Source organism: Talpa europaea (genome assembly GCF_964194135.1).
Source record: "Talpa europaea genome assembly, chromosome: 8".
Classification (NCBI taxonomy): Eukaryota; Metazoa; Chordata; class Mammalia; order Eulipotyphla; family Talpidae; genus Talpa; species Talpa europaea.
This window is the reverse complement of record NC_140075.1, coordinates 34,442,550-34,461,269: the sequence shown is the minus strand read 5'-3', so window position 1 is coordinate 34,461,269 and position 18,720 is coordinate 34,442,550. Positions and strand designations below refer to the sequence as shown.

Below are 18,720 nucleotides of genomic sequence, written 5' to 3'. Positions count from 1 at the left end.
TCACCATCCTCCTATGAGTTAATATACCAAAAACACTAGGGACTTAAAATTGTACCAAAATATGACTCAAATTAAGGCTTGCCAGTTAATTTTAAAATGAAAACAAATCTCTGGATGAACTGGCTCATGCACAATGAAACACTGTGACACAATTCTTGCTTAAAAAGGTTTTACTTAATTGTAAAAGCAACTACAATATCACTGTAAATGAGTTCTCTTGTCAACTTCAAGAGTAACTTTACTTTGAAAGGCATAGTCAGATTCATTCTGCTCAGAAACCATGAATGGCAAAATAATTATATTAAACACTACTTCAATCTCTAAAGAACACTTTTAAATTTTTATATTGAATTAAGTATAGATTCACAGGAAATTATAAGGATAGCACCAGGAAATTCCCTTGGATCTTTTATACAATTTCCCCTAGTGGGTACATCTTAAATAACTATAGTACAGCATCAAAACCAAGAAACCAACATTGCTATAATGTATGTGTATAAGTCTAAGTCATTTTGTCATATCTACAGAATGATGTAACCACCATCAAATCAGATACAGAACTATTCCTTTCTTATAAAGATCTCCCTTTACCCCACTGTTTCTAAACCCTGGCAATCACTAATTTGTTCTCTATCTCTGCAATTTTGCCATTTCAAGAATGTAATATAACTGGAGTCATATAACATAAGACCTTTTGAAATTTTTTTCACTTAGCATAATACATAATTGCTCCATATATCAACAATTTATTCCATTTTTTGTTTGAGTAATATTCCATGATATGAATGTCCTTGATTTGCCAGAACATTCAACTACTGTAAAACATTCTGGTGGTTTCTGGTTTTGGTCTATTCTCAATAAAGCTGCTATGAAAAATTGTGTACAGTTTTTGGTGTGAACATTAGTTTTTATTTCTCTGGGATAAATGCCCAGAAATAAAATTGCTGGGTTGTATGGTAAGTGATTAGTTTTTAAAGAAATGGTCACACTGTTTTCCAAAATGTCCATGTCATTTTCAGTTAAGATTTTTAATAACTTGCTGTGTCAAGTTAAGTTCTGGATGGGAGAGTATAAAACAATTAGTTCTTGACAGGAGTCTCAAGAACTCAGCAGGCAAGGTATCATCTAAAGTAGCATAACTACTGTAGAAATCCAGTACCAGGTAGGGTCATTGAACTAGCCAACTTTAAATAGGTAGCAAAACCATTTTGGATAAAGAAAATGGCATAAAAAAGGCACAGAAGGGCCTCCCCAGTGGGTTGAGCACAGCACTTTGAAGCTGTCCACAGCATCTGCAGCGCAGGTTCAATTCCCAGCCAGGCAGGGAGACACCCACATGGCGCCGCAGACCTCTCCTGTCTCACCCACAGTTCCCCTCCGCAGTGTTTTTAGTCCGTCTGCCTGTTCTGCTCCCCGCTCTGTCTCAGGTGAATCCTCTCACCCTCCTGCACCTCTGGCCTGTACCCCAGTTCTTGTATGCATAAATAAATCTTTAAAAAATGTGAAATTCAAATTTCAGAGCCTAAAAATAAAGTTTTATGAGAAAACATTTATACTGATTCCATTACATATGGTCTATGACTCTTTTGGAGCTACAAGGATTGTGAATAACAAAGACCATATGGCCTGCAAAAAGCCTATTGTATTTACTATCTGGTCCTAATAGAAAAAATTTGCCAACCCCTGGTCTAAACTAATAGAATAAGAACAGAGAGATAAATATATGAGAGAGATTATGGGGGACAGTAAGTAGTCATGCTGACTGATTAACAAGAATAAAGAAGAAACATCAAGAATGATGTGTGGATTTCTAAAGTAGGGGGACTGGATGAGTAAGACTGCAAAAATACTCCATAATAAGGAAACACAGGAAAAACAGATTTGAGTAGGATGAAGAAGCAGGGAAATTATTTTCTCAGAATGGACCTGTAGAATTTAAGGTACTTTTTCTTAAGAGATCTTCAGTAGGCAGTGGCTATAGCTTGGGCCATTAGAACACAAATGGTGATTTAAGTTCCAGGAAGGAGATCATTAATGTAAAACTGCAGAAGCAGCAGAAATAAGTGATACCAATAACTTATGTGATCAATTGACCACTAAGAATTTATTTCTAATAACCTTTTTTTTTCTCACATCAGAAAGGTAATGTGTGGGCATTGTAACAATGTTTAAGGTTGATACATCTCACACAATGACATGAAGAATACCCAGTCATCATGCTTATGAACTGGAAAAGGATCTCTAACAAATTCTAATTAGCCTATGCTTATTTTCTTTACCCTTTCCTTTATTTCCATGATTCAATTTTTTTTTTTTTTGGTTCTTTTTGCCTCTCTAAAGAACATAGCCATCCTTTATTCTTGTTTTGAAATTTACATTACTTTGCTCTTAAAAATCCACTCTTAAGATGCTATTCCAGCTTTTCTGTATTCTTCATTTTAAACTTCAGAACCCAAGAATTGGATTTTAAACCCAAGAACTGCTATTCTTGGGCTATTCCCTGGTGGCTCAGGGGTTAAAGTTTCAGTGCTATCAAAGGTATGGCCAGGCCCAGTCACTGCAGCAAGAGTTAGATCCCTGCCCAGGCAGCCAACCCACATTGCACAGCAGACATTCTCATGTCTACCCTGCTGTTCCCCTCAGCAATGTATTCCAATTGAACCGCCTGTTCTGCTCACCACTCTGTCTCTGGTGAATCCTCTCACCTCCCTCCCCCCACCTCTGACCTGCACCCTGGTTCTTCTATGCATAAACAAATCTTTTTTAAAAAATAAAGAATAGGGCCTCCCCTAGTGGCGCAGCAGTTGAGCGCTGGGCTGCGAAGCTGCCCACAGCCTCTGCAGTGCCTGTTTGATCCCCGGTCACCAGGAGGGTCCCACATGTAGTGACAGACCTCTCCTGCTGCCCGCTGCTCCCCTCGGCAGTGTATTTCGGCAGTGTATTTCGTCATTCTGCCTGTTCTGTTCCCCGCTCTGGCTCTGGTGAATTCTCTCACCCTTCTGCGCTTCTGACTGTACCCAATGCTTGTATCAATAAAATAAATAAATAAAATCTTGAGGAAGAAAAAGCTTTAAAAATAAAAAAAATAAAGAATAGCAATTTCTTCTTTTTTAAAAGATTTTATTTATGCATTGAAGAACTGGCCAAAGGTGCAAGGGTTGTGTGTGTGTGGGGGGGGTAGGGGTGAGGGTTGGATTCACCAGAGACAGAGTGGGGAGCAGAACAGGCAAATCTACTGAAATACACTGCCAAGGGGAGCAGCAGGGTAGATGAGAGTGTCATGTGGGTTTAGCTGCCTGTCCAGGGCTCAAATTCAGGCTGCGGCAAAGATAGCCTGGCAGAGCTAAGATTTAACCCCTAGGTTATCAGGGAGGCCCAGAAATTGCTATTCTTGAAAACTAGGCCTGGACTAACTCTTCTATATCCTTATATACTTTACAAAAAAATTTAATGGTAGAGAAGAAATTCAACCTACAGACTACAAAAATAAAGGATCATATGAACAGTACAGCTTTATTCTTATCACTCTAATTTTCTTTTCAATCTTTTTTATTGGGAATTGGAAATGTTGATCCCAATATAGACTTCATATTTCAATAACTGCTCTGGAACTATTTATTTTACATGACATTAAAGAAAAAAATCATAGTTTATCTAAATAAAAGTCTTTCCTTAATCCAAGTATAACAAATTTGTTTCTGACCCCATTCCTTTGCCACATAAGGATTTTTCAGTTAAATTTTCAGACCCCTTGTATGAAATATTGTTTCTTTGACATCTCATGTTCTCTCTCATTTATTCTGTCAATCTCTCCAGAAGGATTCTCACAAAAGTCTTACATTCAGTGTTTGATATGATCAACAAGTACTAGTTTCTCTTACTTCCTATTAACATTAGTTTAACATTAATGCTAGTTACGTCACTTTCCATGTGCCTTTGAACAGAGGTACAAAGGATTTGCTCAGAGTCCAACTGGCAGATCATTAAACCTGGGGGTTGTCTTTTCTCTACGGTAATTTTATTATATTGTTCACTTTTAAAATGTATATGCCTGCTACTAAATTTGCTACTCATTTTTTTTGACACTACAATATTATAAGCATCTGATCCCTCCTCTCCATATTATACCTCCCAAATGTATACTCCTAAAATTCTTATCTAGCTTCTAAAACACTTTAACAAAGAATTTTTCTAACATTCAATGTTGTCATTTTAAGAAAATCTGATTGTATTTTTATCTACCATGATAATCCCTTGTATTCTTACACAATCTAAGAATGTAAGGCAATGACTTAATTTGGACTTTGATTTTATGTTTTCTACCATCTTGGGTGTATTTATAATGATTTCTCCCATTTGGTTTCTGACTTTTAATATTTGTTCCAATTTCTTTATCTTTGTACTTCTTTCATTAATCATTTCTGCACATAGATTAGACTCTTTAACTCTTCAACTCTTCTGGCTTTAACCATTGCTCTAAGAGCCCTTACTTCTAATATCATCTCATCACCTTTAAGAGGATACTGGGCTACCCTCATGATTATTCCTTTCATAATATTAATTTCTTCTGTTGCAACAAGAATTTGTTGATCTTCCAAATGACTCTGCCACAACTTCCCAGGTGTTGAGAAATTAGTCTTACTACTGCAAGACTGGAAAAAAGAGATTTCATTTTAATACATGTGCTCTGGGAACTGGCAATGATATCAGAATACTTTGTTTTTCTTCCACAGGTAATATAAACTCTAAGAAGCATTAGACCCTTATTTTATAAAAAGATTCTTGGAGGGGGGGGCCTTCCTGGTAGCACAAGGGATTAAGTATCAGCACTATGAAGCTGTCCCCAATTACTGCAGCACTAGTTCGATCCCCACCCAGGCAGGTGGCCCACATGGCGCAGCAGACCTCTCCTGTCTCGCCTCTGCTCCCCTCAGCAGTGCCTTTCAGTCAATCTGCATGTTCTGCTTCCCACTCTGTCTCTGGTGAATCCTCTTACCCTCTGCACCTCTGGCCTGTACCCCAGTTCTTATATGCATAAATAAATAAATCTTTAAAAAAATAATAAAGTACATTCACAATTCATAATCTATTAAAAAAAAAAGATTCTTGGGCCTCCCTGGTGGTACAAAGGACTAAGTCTCAGCACTATGAAGCTATTAGCAGCCACTGCAGCACAAGTTCCATTTCCAGTCAGGGAGCTAATAACCCACATGGCACAGCAGACCTCTCCTGTCTTGCCCACTGCTCCCCTCAGCAGTATTTTTCAGTCAATCTGCCTGTTCCACTCCCCACTCTGTCTCTGGTGAATCCTCACCTCCCCCACCTCTGTCCTACACTCCAGCTCCTGTAATCATAAATAAATAAAATAAATCTTAAAAAAAAAAAAAACAGATTCTCATTGTCTGGCTTCATAGGTCCCTTTTGGTTAATTTTAGACTTTTCCCCAAAATATCATTATTCACAATATGCAAGAAAGACACCAAATAATTATTTCCTCTCTAAATTTCTTTGGGGATGTGTGTAGATAGAAAGACAGACAAACAGACACACAAATACAACTTCATCCCCTTGTGTAATTTACATCTATGGTCAGATAGACCCCAATAGAAATTCCCAATATATCCTTCAAAAACCCATAATCTTCAAAATGCCTTGTCTGGCTCGAGTCTATTGGGAAGAATCTCATATTAGTTCTCTCAAAAACAAAACATTGTCCAAAAACAGAGGACTGGATCAAGAAGATGTGGTATATATACACACAATGGAATACTATTCAGCAATCACAAAAGATAAATTCATGCCATTTGTAGCAACTCAATGGAGCTGGAAGGTTTTATGAGCAGTGAAGTAAGTCAGAAGGAAAAAGAAAAACACTGGATGGTTTCATTTACAGGAGGAATACAGAGGAACCAAACAATACAGAGGAACCAAACAAGGGATCAGGAAAAAACAAAAACAAAAATAAAAACAAAACTAGGAGGCAAAAGATAAATGGGAGACATTCAGCAGGCGAGGGGGAAGGAAGAGGGATCAGAACAGGGGTGGGAAGAGCACAAGAGACTAAGGTGATGGTTCACGGGTGACTTGGTGGTGGGAATTCATAAAGATTACACCTGAGAGGAACAACAATGTAAAAAACACATATATAAATTAAAAAAAACCACATTATTTTATCACATAAGGTTCTACTTTTAATAAGAATGTCATCTTGTTTCCTTTCTACCCCCTGAGTTTATCAGAAATGAAAATCCCATGAGAACAGGTATTGTGTCTCACTCTATATGTCTATCATCTGGCATACTGCCTGATACTGATAAACAGCCAATAAATGTTTCATAAATAAATTCCTGGGCTTTTATGTTCCCTACTTTTTGAATGACATGCTGTTTTATCTTAACTGTACTTTATCCATTTTTATATATAATTCTAATTATCCTTCAAGACTTCTGAAATCCCTTATTTATTTCCTCTTGTTATCTACTTCTTTGCATTAAGCTTTACTTTACCTCTCCCCTTTTGCAATACTTGGGGATTTGGAGTCCCATAATAAATCTATCTTTAAGCTCTCTTCGGCCTTTTCCATGTTAGTCTCTTAAAATGTGTTTACTATCCTTCCAAGGCATATGTTATCTCTTTTTTTTTCTTCAGTAAAATGTAACTTCTCCTGATAATTGCTTTATAGCTTTTTGCTAATACACAGTTATTGCATATATTTCCCTCTAATCTTTCCCCAATACTTAAAACTTAATCTTTATTTTTCTACCACCTCTTTCTGAAGCTCTTTTAATGCTTTCCCCATCCCACATGGCTACTCTGAATTCATTCTGGTAGCTGTCACCAGCTCAGTTCTCTGCTTCTCTTTTCATTCTGGGACCTTGAAATTGGCTCAGCTGTCCATGTTTCACTTTCATTATGACCTGGGCAATCAGCACAACTATGACCATTGATCCCAAAGGTTATATACAATTCACTTTTTACTGATGTCATTTCTGGCTTCTTTTCCTGCAACATCAGAAACATTTTTTTCTGTTTATATCTCATTTTCAGTTGATTTCTAGAGAAAATTCTGTCTCCTATAACCTAACTATCAAAACCAGCTGAGGCTCAGAATCACCTGGGAGCTTTAAAAAAATACATATTCTTGCCTCTCACCCCACTTCAGTATGATATAGTGGTCTGGAAATGGGTTCAGGAATCTTTTTTTAAAAAGCTCAAGTGATTCTCATAAATAGACAAGTTTAGCGACTACTTACCTAAAATATATCTTTGGCTAGATGAAAATGGAGTATCACTGATAATAACTAATGGTTATTAAATGCTTATTTTGTGCCAGATCTTACGCTGTGCTTTATAAATACTACCACGTTTAATCCTCACAACCACCCTATGAACTAAGCACAATTATTTTCTCTATCTCACAGATGAGGAAATTATGCCCTAGATCACTAGGATATAGTCTGGATTCTCTCAAGCAGTCCCAGACCAGACTATGTGCTCATGACTATTGTGCATATAATAGATTAGGTAGGTGGTTAACGATTTTTCTTATTACTTTTACACTACACACATATTACTCAGTCAACATTCCAAATACATCAACAACTTTTATGTTATCTGTTAAATTATTAGTCTCTCTTGAAGCAAGTTTTGATTTAAGTTACACCAGATACATTTTAAGAGAATAAGCAAGGTCTTTGGTCCTGATTGGCTATAATGAACCACCAAGAGTTTTTCATTCATTCACTCATTCATTTTTATTTTATCAGTCATTTAGAAAGGACTTATTAAGTATCTACTACATGCTCAGAATGGGGACACAAAGTATCTGGTTTTGATCTGTTAAGAAGAATCACAAAAAATAACTATAGAGTTTGTTTTTTCATTCATTTTGTCAACCAGTTTAAAAAGGAAGCATTTATTAAGCACCTATTAAGTGAAAGATGCCGTTGATGGCTAAAAAATATACAATATTCAATAAACAAGAGGGAGATCTAGGTAAAGGATACACATTTTGGAATCATGACGATAATTGAAGTTTTCTGACTGAATATGATTACTTAGGAAAAGAGTAGATTAAGGAGAGGATCTCAGACAGAAAACTATGAAGAATATTAAATACTTAAAATCAGAATCTTTATTTTTTAGGTCAGAATCAAAATTCAAATTGATTCTACAGTAGCACGATGTTAACTTTTATAGATAAAAATGTCATTACATTCAACGTTCCTCTTCTTTCCAACATGCTTATGCATTCCACTGGAAAAAGAATCAGAAAAGAAGAATTTGAAGGAATGAATGGCTAGTGAAGTAGAAGGAAAGCTAGATTTTCTGAAAGCCAAGATGAAGAAAGTATTAGAGAAGGGAGTAATCAACTGTATCAAATGCTGCTCATACTTGAAGAAAGATGATGACTGAGAAGTAACTACTGGATTTAGCATCACTGAAATCACTGATACCTGTAAAGGGCACTGGGTGGTATGATAAGGGCAAAAGTCTGATTAGAGTGGATTTAAGCAAATGTGTTTAAATTGTTCCTAGCATAGGGTACATCAGGTAACTTCCTTTCAATAATAATCCTTTAACCTAGCATAAGACGAAAATACAGAGTTTCAGTTCACCTCCCTGTTTAAGTTACCCCAGCCAATCATACTCATTACTTTCAGAATACAAAACTTGGTGGTATATCAGCTCTTAGTCCTCTGATACTGATTTTCCAAGAAGTAATTGTACTAGAAAGCTGACTTCATTTTTCAGCTCCTACAATGAGTTTAGATTTTCTAAAGATTCTGATTTAATATAATTTTGTTCTTTTAATGAAAACTCCCTGTATATGCAATTGATAATGATTTAATTTTATGCCACTGCACGAGTTTTTACACAAAAATGTCTTCTCAAATCAAAAACATTCTTTTTCAGCCAGGAGCTAGGGATCACGGGGGAAAAGGGTTTTGCCCAATGGGTCAAGTTGCAGTTTTGCAAGATGAAAAAGTTCTAGAGATCTGTTGTACAATATGCATATAGCTAATACTATTGTGTACATAAAAATGGTTAAGATGGTAAATTTTATATGGTTGTTTTTTACCACAACATTAAAAAAATTCTTTTTCAGACATCAAGTCCTAATTTTCAATTTGGAAAATAATGGAGACTATGCTGTTAACTCATATAAATCCCTGATTAGATTCATTCCTGTCACCATGACATGAAGAGTAAATATTTTGTATTTGGGGGAGAAACACCATTTAAATAAGTAAAACCTGTTAATAAACTTGTCCCACACTAAGATGTAAAATAGTATACTTTCTTTCTCCACTTAAGGCAACAGTAGTAAAGGGCCTCCCTATTGGCGCTGGGGTTAAAGTCTCAGCACTATCAAGTAATCACCAGCCACTGTGGCCTGACCTCTATCCCTGCCCAGGAAGCTAACTCAGCAGACCTCTCCTCTGCCTGTTCTGCTCCCCTTAACAGTGTATCTCAGTAGATCTGCCTGTTCTGCTCCCCACTCTGTCTCTGGTAAATCCTCTCACCTTCCCCATCTCTTGCTTACACCTCAGTTCTTATATCCATAAATAAATAAAATAAATCTTTTAAAAAAATGACAGCAATAGAATATGTATAGATACAAAATTACTCTGCAGAATTTGGTATGCAAAGTTCATATCCATACACTTCAGTCGTATGTCATTTCAAAGTTTTTTCTATGTCTTTTTAATTGGCTACCAAGTGACTATTCTTTCACATGTGATATTTTAATTGTTTTTCTCTGGATCTTTCTTAAAATTATGTAATCAATATTGCAGGAAGTGTTGGGAATAAGGAAAGACTATGATTATGTACTATCATATGTTTCAAAGAAAAGATATATTCTATGTATGCCAGAAAAATGAGTTGACAGTGGGTCATTTTACATTACAGACTATTTTCAACATGTCTTCCAGAAAATCAGCATAATCAGATATGTGGATAATATCTGTGGTACCTCCAAGCACATATTTATGCATGTTTTGGTTCAAGAGCCAGTGCAAACTGTTGAATCAATCATCAAATATTTACTGAGTTCATAGGGCAGAATGCCAAACATCTAAGTGTTTATGACGTTTAGGCTAGATTTTTATAGTCAAGAAATTCACAATATGAAGTTGGATGACATTTAAGTTGGAAAAACAGATGCAGTATAAATGTGCGGATGCAGTCGCTTACTCAACAATTATTGGTTAACTGTTTGAATCAAGTACACAAAATATATGCAGATTGAGATATCGACTCTTAACTGAATGGGCTCAAACATTTATAAAAGTTATGACAGGAGAGGACTCCCTGGTGGCACAGGGGTTAAAGACACAGTGCTATCAAGCTATCACCAGCCACTGCAGCACAGCCAGGGAGCTAACCCACATGTCACAGCAGACCTTTTCTATCTCACCCACTGCTCCCCACTCTCTGGTGAATCCTCTCAATCCCGCACCTCTGGCTTACACCCCAGTTTTTGTATGCATAAATAAATTTTTTTTAAAGTTATGACAGAAGTTGCAGGAATACAAAGATAAATATAAACCTATATCCCTGCCTGGCTCATAAACAAGTTATAAACAATTTAAATGACAGCACAATAGCCAGCTTTGTCTTCCTCTCTGGAGCTACTCTTTCTTGAGTCATTTAAAACTGCTTCTCTTCTACCATATGCTTAAATGCTGGAGGCTCTGTCTTATGTACTTCTTTTCTTACTCTACAATTTAGATCACTCTTATAACTTCAAGAACCCAAAATAAATGATACCATTAAATGTGTTCCTGATCTATCCTTTCTACATATTTCCAGAAGTGTATTTCCAGATGACTATTTGCTATTTCACAGATTTCTCAAACTCAACTTTATGTAAAACCGTACTGTTCGACAACTAATTTCTAATGTAAGGTTCCTATCTCAGGTCATACCACCACCATCACCACCATCACCACCAGCTGGGTTATACCAACTATTATTATCAAGGGATTCGTCTGACTCACTGTCAACACATCAAATATATTACAAAATCTTAATTCCATTTCTATACCTTAATGATCCAGTGTTTCTCCATGAAGGAGCTACTACTGACTTTGAGTAGGACAACTCTTCATTGTTGGGGCCCTCTCCAGAAATATTGAACATTCGGCATTCTTGGCTCCAAACAGAAGTGCCTCCTAAGGCTTGTACTGCCTCGGTTAAGAACTACATTGTGCTTCACTGAAGACTCTATTATCCCTCATTTGTACTAATAGTTAAATAAAACCTGAACATTAGGCCTTCCTCGTGGCCCAAGGGGTTAAGCACCGCAATATTAAGCAATCCACAGCCTCTGCAGCACAAGTTTGATCCCTGGCCGGCCAGGGAGCAACCCACATGGTACAGTAGACCAGACTCGCCCACTGCTCCCCTCAGCACTGTCAATCTGCCTGTTCTGTTCCCTGCTCTCTCTCTGGTGGATCCTTTCACCCCCTGCATCTCTGGCCTATACCCAGCTCTTATATGCATAAATAATTCTTTGGGGGAAAAAAAACCCTGAAAATTATTTTCTCTACAGCTAGTTTTTCTTCTCTCTAATCCTCTCTTCTGTAGCCAGAGTAGCGTTTTTAAGATTAATTCGCTCAGGGCCTCCCTGGTGGTGCAGGCGGTAGAGCACGGCACTGTGAAGCTGTTCACAGCCTCTGCAGTGCTGGTTCATCCCCGCAGGTCGTGGGGATGCCCGAATGGCAAGCAGACCTCTCCTGTCTCGCCTGCTGCTCCCCTCAGCAGTGTATTTCAGGCAGTCTGCCTGTTTTGTTACCCACTGTGTTTCTGGTGAATCCTCTCACCCTCGCGCACATATGGCCTATACCCTAGTTCTTGTATAAATAAATAAATAAATAAATAAATCTTTAAAAAAAAAGATTAATTTGCTCAAATAACTCCTACTTAAAACCATTTAATGCTTCTAGGGCCTCCCTAGTGGCTCAGGGGTTAAGCACCACATTGTGAAGCAATCTGCAGCCTCTGCAGCACGAGTTCAATCCCGGGCTGGCCAGGGAGAACCCACACGGCACAGTAGACCTTTCCTTTCTTGCCCGCTGCTCCCTTCAGCAGTGTATTTCGGTCAGTCTGCCTGTTCTGTTCCCCACTCTGTCTCTGGTGAAATCTTCTTACCCCCCTCACCTTTGGCCTGGACCCCAGCTTATATGCATAAATAAATAGATCTTTAAAAAAAAAAACCTTTTAATGCTTCTAATCTTAAGAGAAAGTATTTAGTCTTTCATATTAAGTATAATGTTGGCTGTGGGGTTTTAAAAAGATACCTCTTATGGGGCCTCCCTGGTGGCGCAGCGGTTGAGCACTCGGTTGCAAAGCTGTCCGCAACCTCTGCAGCGCCCGTTTGATCCCCAGCTACTCCCCGGCCACCGGAGGAGGGTCCCACGTGGCCTGCAGACCTCTCCTGCCGCCCGCTGCTCCCCTCAACAGTGTACTTCGGTCCTTCTGCCTGCTCTGCTCCTCGCTCTGGCTCTGGTGAATTCTCTCACCCTCCCGCACTTCTGACTGTACCCAGGCTTGTATAAATAAATAAATAAATCTTTTAAAAAAAATTTAAAAAAAAAATAAAGCACATACAAAAAAATTAAAAAAAAAAAGATACCTCTTATGAATTTGAGGAAGTTTCCTTTGATTCCTGTTTTGTAAGTGATTTTTGTCAAAAGTTTTATCTACAGATTTCCATTCTAACCGCTTTTATTTAACATTGTAGTGAAAGTGCTAGCCAGTACAATAGGGAAAAAAATAAAAGCATCTAATTGGAAAAGAGGGGAAACTTGTCTTTGTTTGCAGATGAAACAATCATATGCAGAGAGAATTCTAAAAAATCTACCCCCAAAAGCAACTATTAATGAGTTTTAGTGACTTAGATTCCTTGGATTCCATTAACCAAAACCGAGAGTTCTAGTGCAAGGAAACTATCAATATATAAACATTAGTAACATTTCTACACACCTGCATTAAACATATGGAAAATGGAATAAAAGATACAAATGCATTTTTCATAGTATCAAATACATGAAATACTTGGGAAAAATGAAAGAAAGTATGTGCAAATCTTGAGTAACTGAAAATTTTAACATGTTGCTGCAAGAAATTGAAGGATACCTTAAAAAATGGAGCTACACTATGTTCATGCAATGTATTATTCAATATCATTAAGATTCAAATTACTCTATATTGTTTTTAGATTTGACATGGGTTGAATTATGGTTCTAAAAAGTTACACTTAAGTCCTGTCCACCATCTCTACTCCATCTATGAATGTAACCTTTCTTGGAAATACGGTCATTACAGATATAATCAAATTAAAACAAAGTCATGTGGGTTTAGGGTAGGCCTTAATCCAGTATTATTGGTGTCCTTATAAGAAGAGAAAGCAGGAGCATCCCTGATGGTGCAAGGGGTTAAGTCTCAGCACTTGAAGCAATCCGTGGCCACTGAAGCACAAGTTCAATCCTCAGCCAGGGAGGTGACCCACATGGCACTGCAGATAGCCTGTCTCACCCCTACTCCCCTCTGCAGTGTGAGCCTGTTCTGTTCCCCACTCTGTCTCTGGTGAATCCTCTCACCCCCTGCACCTCTGGCCTACACCCCAGCTCTTGTATGCATAAATAAATCTTAAAAAAAAAAAAGAAGCAAATGCAGAATAGGGAAAAGATGCCATCTGAAATACAGCAATATACTGGGAAGTCAGCCACAGAAGATAGAGGCATAGCCTTGGAGATATGCTGCTATAAACCAAGACCACCCAGGTGGTCAGAAGCTAGAAGAACTCTCCCTTAGAGACTCCTGTGGAGAATGGCCCTACCAATATCTTAATTATGGACTTAAATTCTCCAAAATTGTGAAATGATAAATTTCTGTTGTTTTAAGCCATTCAATTTGTGGTGCTTTGTCACATTAGTCCTAGGAAAATAACACACATAGCGAAGACTCAAAAGTTATTTGATTTGTTGGATAGATAACTGCTCTTATATAATGATATATATATGTATTATATATAGTATGTATGTATGCATAGAATTTTCTTATATAATTTTATATATTCTAATGTTTTATATATATAAAAAGTACTGCATGGCAATATAATTTATTGGAAAAAATAAAGGCATTTGGAATCAAACAGATCTGAGTTTAGAATTTTTCATTCTCTTACCTCTGTTAAGCCTCCTTGTTCAGTCACATAATGAGAAGGATTAATAAAATAAATTATGGAAAACCTGTCTAGTACAGAGTGTGACATTTAAAAGTGCTGCTTCCTTTCTTTCCTTAGTACATAGGTATAGTTAATCTTGAAGAAATTTGGTCTTGTAATGTTTTCTTAAAGCCCAAATACATTAATTAAATTGACAAAAATATATACTGCCATACTCTGTACTAAAAAGATCTCAGAAACATGGAGAAAACTCTTATTTTCTCCCTCTCTTATATTCATATTTCTCCACTTTCTCCCCACAAAGGACTGAGTAATTTGAGAGGTTCCATGGAAATCATAAAAAGAAAGTGGTGGAAAAATGAGTTAGGATTTAGTTATGCAGAGAAAAGGTAAAAGAACATTGAAGGAGTTTCTTCCTTCCACCCACTCTTTAGAGGAAAAGAAACAATTTTTTAATGTGGCATGTGGTATCTGTCCTCTGAAGTAATAGGGAGTACTTTTTGAACTGTGACTATATAAGAACTATGATTTTTATGATGAAGACCTAAGACTTCCCTATTTCAGCTTCTTTCTTGGAAGAGATTTAACATTTCTTTTGATTGAACATGCAAGCTTACCTCAAGGCACAGGATATGCATGCAGTAATTTCAGTTTCTCACAGTGCTCCTAGTTTTTGTTTCTCATTCCTAACCATCTAACTTTCTTACCTCACTTTTCCTGGCCGTGCAGCTCCTCCTTGAACAACGTTGCCTCAAAGTTTTTGATCAGTTGCCTGCCATGTCTGATTTTTTCCTCTCTGCCAAATTAGGTCCCTTTGCCTGAGTTCAAAATTTATCTCCAGGAAGGTTATTCTATTTAATATAAAATGATTTACTTTCTCTTTACAATTTCAATTCTATATATCTAATGTTCTTTCCTATATATCTCATTTAAATTTAACTTGGGGCAAATTTTTTTCTCATTTGATGAGAAATTAACAAAGGCCTCATCAACCATCATTCTGGCCATTCTAATCTCTGTATCTTTTGTACTGTTTATCTTTCCTGTCTCTCCTTCTTAAAAAGGAGCTCTCCTTTGCAGCTCTTCTGCCAAGACTACCTACCTGTCTCAATGGAGGTGTATCTTTTCACAAACTTTTTCCCTTTGCAGCTCTTTCTGCCCTCTTGTGTCTGTGCAAGAGTCCTTTTCTTTTTTTATATAATAAGCCTACCTTTAGAAGTTTCTCCTTTATCTTCCATCCATCCATTTTCTCTCAGCCTTTCTCTCTTCTACTCAATGATTATATACCCTGTACTTCTTTCTTTAACCCCAATTTTATCTCTTCATTCATCAGACACTTTTGGATTCTTATTCTGGGTCAGTTCCTATACTAAAAGCTGTGGGTACAGCAGAGAACAAGAGGCAGATACAGTATACATGGCTAAGGAGTTTATAACTCAGCAGAGAATTTGAGAGGAGGCCCTAAACCTAGTTTAAGGGCTCAGGGAAAATAGTTTTTTTTTTTCTTTGTTTAGGTAAGACTGCATTGTATATGATTCAGAGATATAGGATCATACCTCTATTTTAATTTTTTTCTATTTATTATATGTATTGACATAACATTGATTTATAACACTGCATGTTTTAGAGAGAAAGGCACATACCTCCATAAACATGTTATCACACCATGCCCAGTAATTGCCCCCCTATAGTCCCTGGGAGTCCCCATCCTCACTTTGTTCCCACGCACCCCTGCCTTCCACTTCTAGTAGCCTCCATTCTACAGTCAGATTTCAAGAGTTTGTTCTGCTGTTCCTTTGCTTTCTTTCTTTCTTTTTATTTTTTTAAAGACTTATTTATGCATACAAGAATTGGGGTACAGGCCAGAGGTGTGGTGTGTGAGAGGATTCACCAGAGACAGAGTGGGAAATAGAACAGGCAGATCGACGGAAATATACTGCTGAGGGTAGCAGCACGCGAGTCAGGAGAAGTCTGCTGTGCCACATGGGTTGCTCCCTGGCCGGGATCAAACTCGTGCAGCAGTGGCTATGGACAGCCTCACAGGCTGCGTCTTAAGCCCTTGCACCAATAGGGAGGCCCTGTGTTGTTTCTTTACACTCCATATATGAGTGAAATTATATGGTATTTTCTTTCTCCTTCTGATTTATTGGAGAAGACATTCTGGAGAAAGTTTTACTTGGAACTTAAAAAACAAAAGATTAGGCTTCAGTGAGGTAAAGAACAAGGGAGAGGTTTGTAGTAAGAGTCTAAAGGTTTGCAAGAGATGTCTAAAGAAGTTTCCAAATTAAAGACATTCTATGTTTCAAAGCACAGAGTAGGGAAAAGCAAGGAGAACTGAGCATCTGAAAGTTCAATATGTGGGTTGGGAGGGAGAATGATGTATTTGATGCTGGACTGCAAAGCAAAGCTGGTGTCAAATTAAGAAAAGATTTGTGAGCTGTATTAAGAGCAACAGGAAGTCACTGAAGCAATAGGAAGTAACTACCACTACAACCAAGATTAACCACATTTTTACCACCCCCTCAAAGTTTCCTGTCACCCCTCCCTGTGACCTCAGGCAATAACTGTTCTGCATTCCCTCATTAGAGATTAGCTTGTTTTTTTCTAGAATATTACATTCTAGAACAGCATGAACCTTTTGTGCTGGGTTTCTTTCACTCATTATAATGGCTTCAAGGTTCATCTATGCTGTTGAGTGCATCAATAATTCATTCCTTGGGCCTCCCTCGTGGCACAAGGGGTTAAAGCGCACCCTGTGAAGCTGTTTGCACATACTGTAGCACAAGTTCCATCCCCGGCCAGGGAGCTACCCACATAGTGCAGCAAACCTCTCCTGACTCACCCGCTGCTCCCCTCAGCAGTGTATTTCAGTCAATCTGCCTGTTCTGTTCCCCACTCTGTCTCTGGTGAATCCTCTCACCTACCACACCTCTGTCCTGTACCCCAGTTCTTGTATGCATAAATGAATAAAAAAAATTTTAAAAATTCATTACTTTTTATTGTTGAGCAATAATCTGCCACATGGATTTATCACATTTTGTTTATTCATTAATTTTAGACATTGGGTTTTTCCACTTTTTGGCTTTTATGTATATGGCTACTATGGGTGTTTGTCTTTGTGTGGTGATGTTTTTATTTCTGTTGGATAAACACCTAAAAGTACAATTGTTACAGGACCCTTGGATCTAGACTTTGCTTGCCTAACCTTCACCCTTTAACCTGCAGAGGCTCCCCTCAGCAGTGTCTTCAGTCTGTCTGCCTGTTCTGCTCCCCACTCTGTCTCTGGCGAATTCTCTCACCCCCCCACGCCTCTGGCCTATACCCCAGTTCTTGTATAAATAAATAAATCTTTAAAAAAAAAGCATAATTGCTCCACATACACATTAATATTTTTATTGTCAGGAATTTTCTTTTTTTTAAGATTTTATTTATACATACAAGAGCTGGGGTTATAGGCCAGAGATGGGTGTGTGTGTGTGAGAGAGAATTTACCAGAGACAGTGGGGAACAGAACAAGCAGATTGACTGAAATACACTGCTGATGGGAGCAGTGGGCGAGGCAGGAGAGGTCTGCCCCTCCATGTGGGTATCTCTGTGGCTGGCGGGGATCGAACCAGTACTGCAGAGGCTGCGGGCAGCTTCACAGCCCTGTGTTCAACCACCTGCGCCACCAGGGAGGACCTCTGCTGGAGTTCTTAATCTTATATTAGTTTCCTAGGGTTTCCATAACAACATTCTACCAACGTAGTGTCTTAAAACCACTAAAATTTATTCTCTCATAAATCTGGGGGCTAGAAATCCAAAATTAAATTGTTTGTAGGGCCATATGCTCTCTCTAAAGACTCTTGGGCAAGATCCTTCCTTTCCTCTCTTTTAGCTTCTGGTAATTGCTCACATCCTTGGCAGAGCTTGGCTTATAGATGCATCACTCCAATCAAGGCCTCCATATTCGCATGGCTTTCTTCCCTGAGTGTCTTTCTATATCAGTGTCCAAAATTCCTCTTCTTACAAGAACAGAAGACATTGGATTAGGGTCTATTCCAATCCAGTAACTGCTAACACTTTGTATCAGTACTAGGAACAATCAAAAACCTATAGGAAGTTGGATCTCCCTGGTGGCGCAAGGGGTTAAGCACTGCACTATAAAGCAAACTGCAGTCTCTGCGGCACGAGTTCGATCCCAGCCAGGGAGCAAACCACATGGCAAGGCAGACCTCTCCTGTCTCGCCCACTGATCCCCTTAGCGGTGTACTATGGTCAATCTGCCTTTTCTGTTCCCCACTTTGACTCTGGTGAATCCTCTTATGCCCTACCCCACACCTCTGGCCTGTACCCCAGTTTGTATGCATAAATAAATAAATCTTTTTAAAAAAAAAACTATAGGAAGAAATTTTAAATATGGTCTTTCCTCAAGGAACTTAAAACTTTGTTAAGAAGACAAGGCTAACATATAAGAGGCTATAAGTGAAAAATTATAAACAAAATTACTTAGTGTGGTTCAAACAATAAGTGCAAATTGCATA

At 38.0% G+C, this 18,720-nt stretch overlaps 1 protein-coding gene across 6 annotated transcripts in view; it reads right to left on the bottom strand.

Moving 5' to 3' along the window:
• GOLM2 (golgi membrane protein 2) overlaps positions 1-18,720 on the bottom strand; it is a gene marked incomplete at both ends in the record, with an annotated part of 84,636 nt that overhangs the window by 56,782 nt on the left and 9,134 nt on the right. The gene's annotated exons all lie outside the window — the stretch shown is intronic.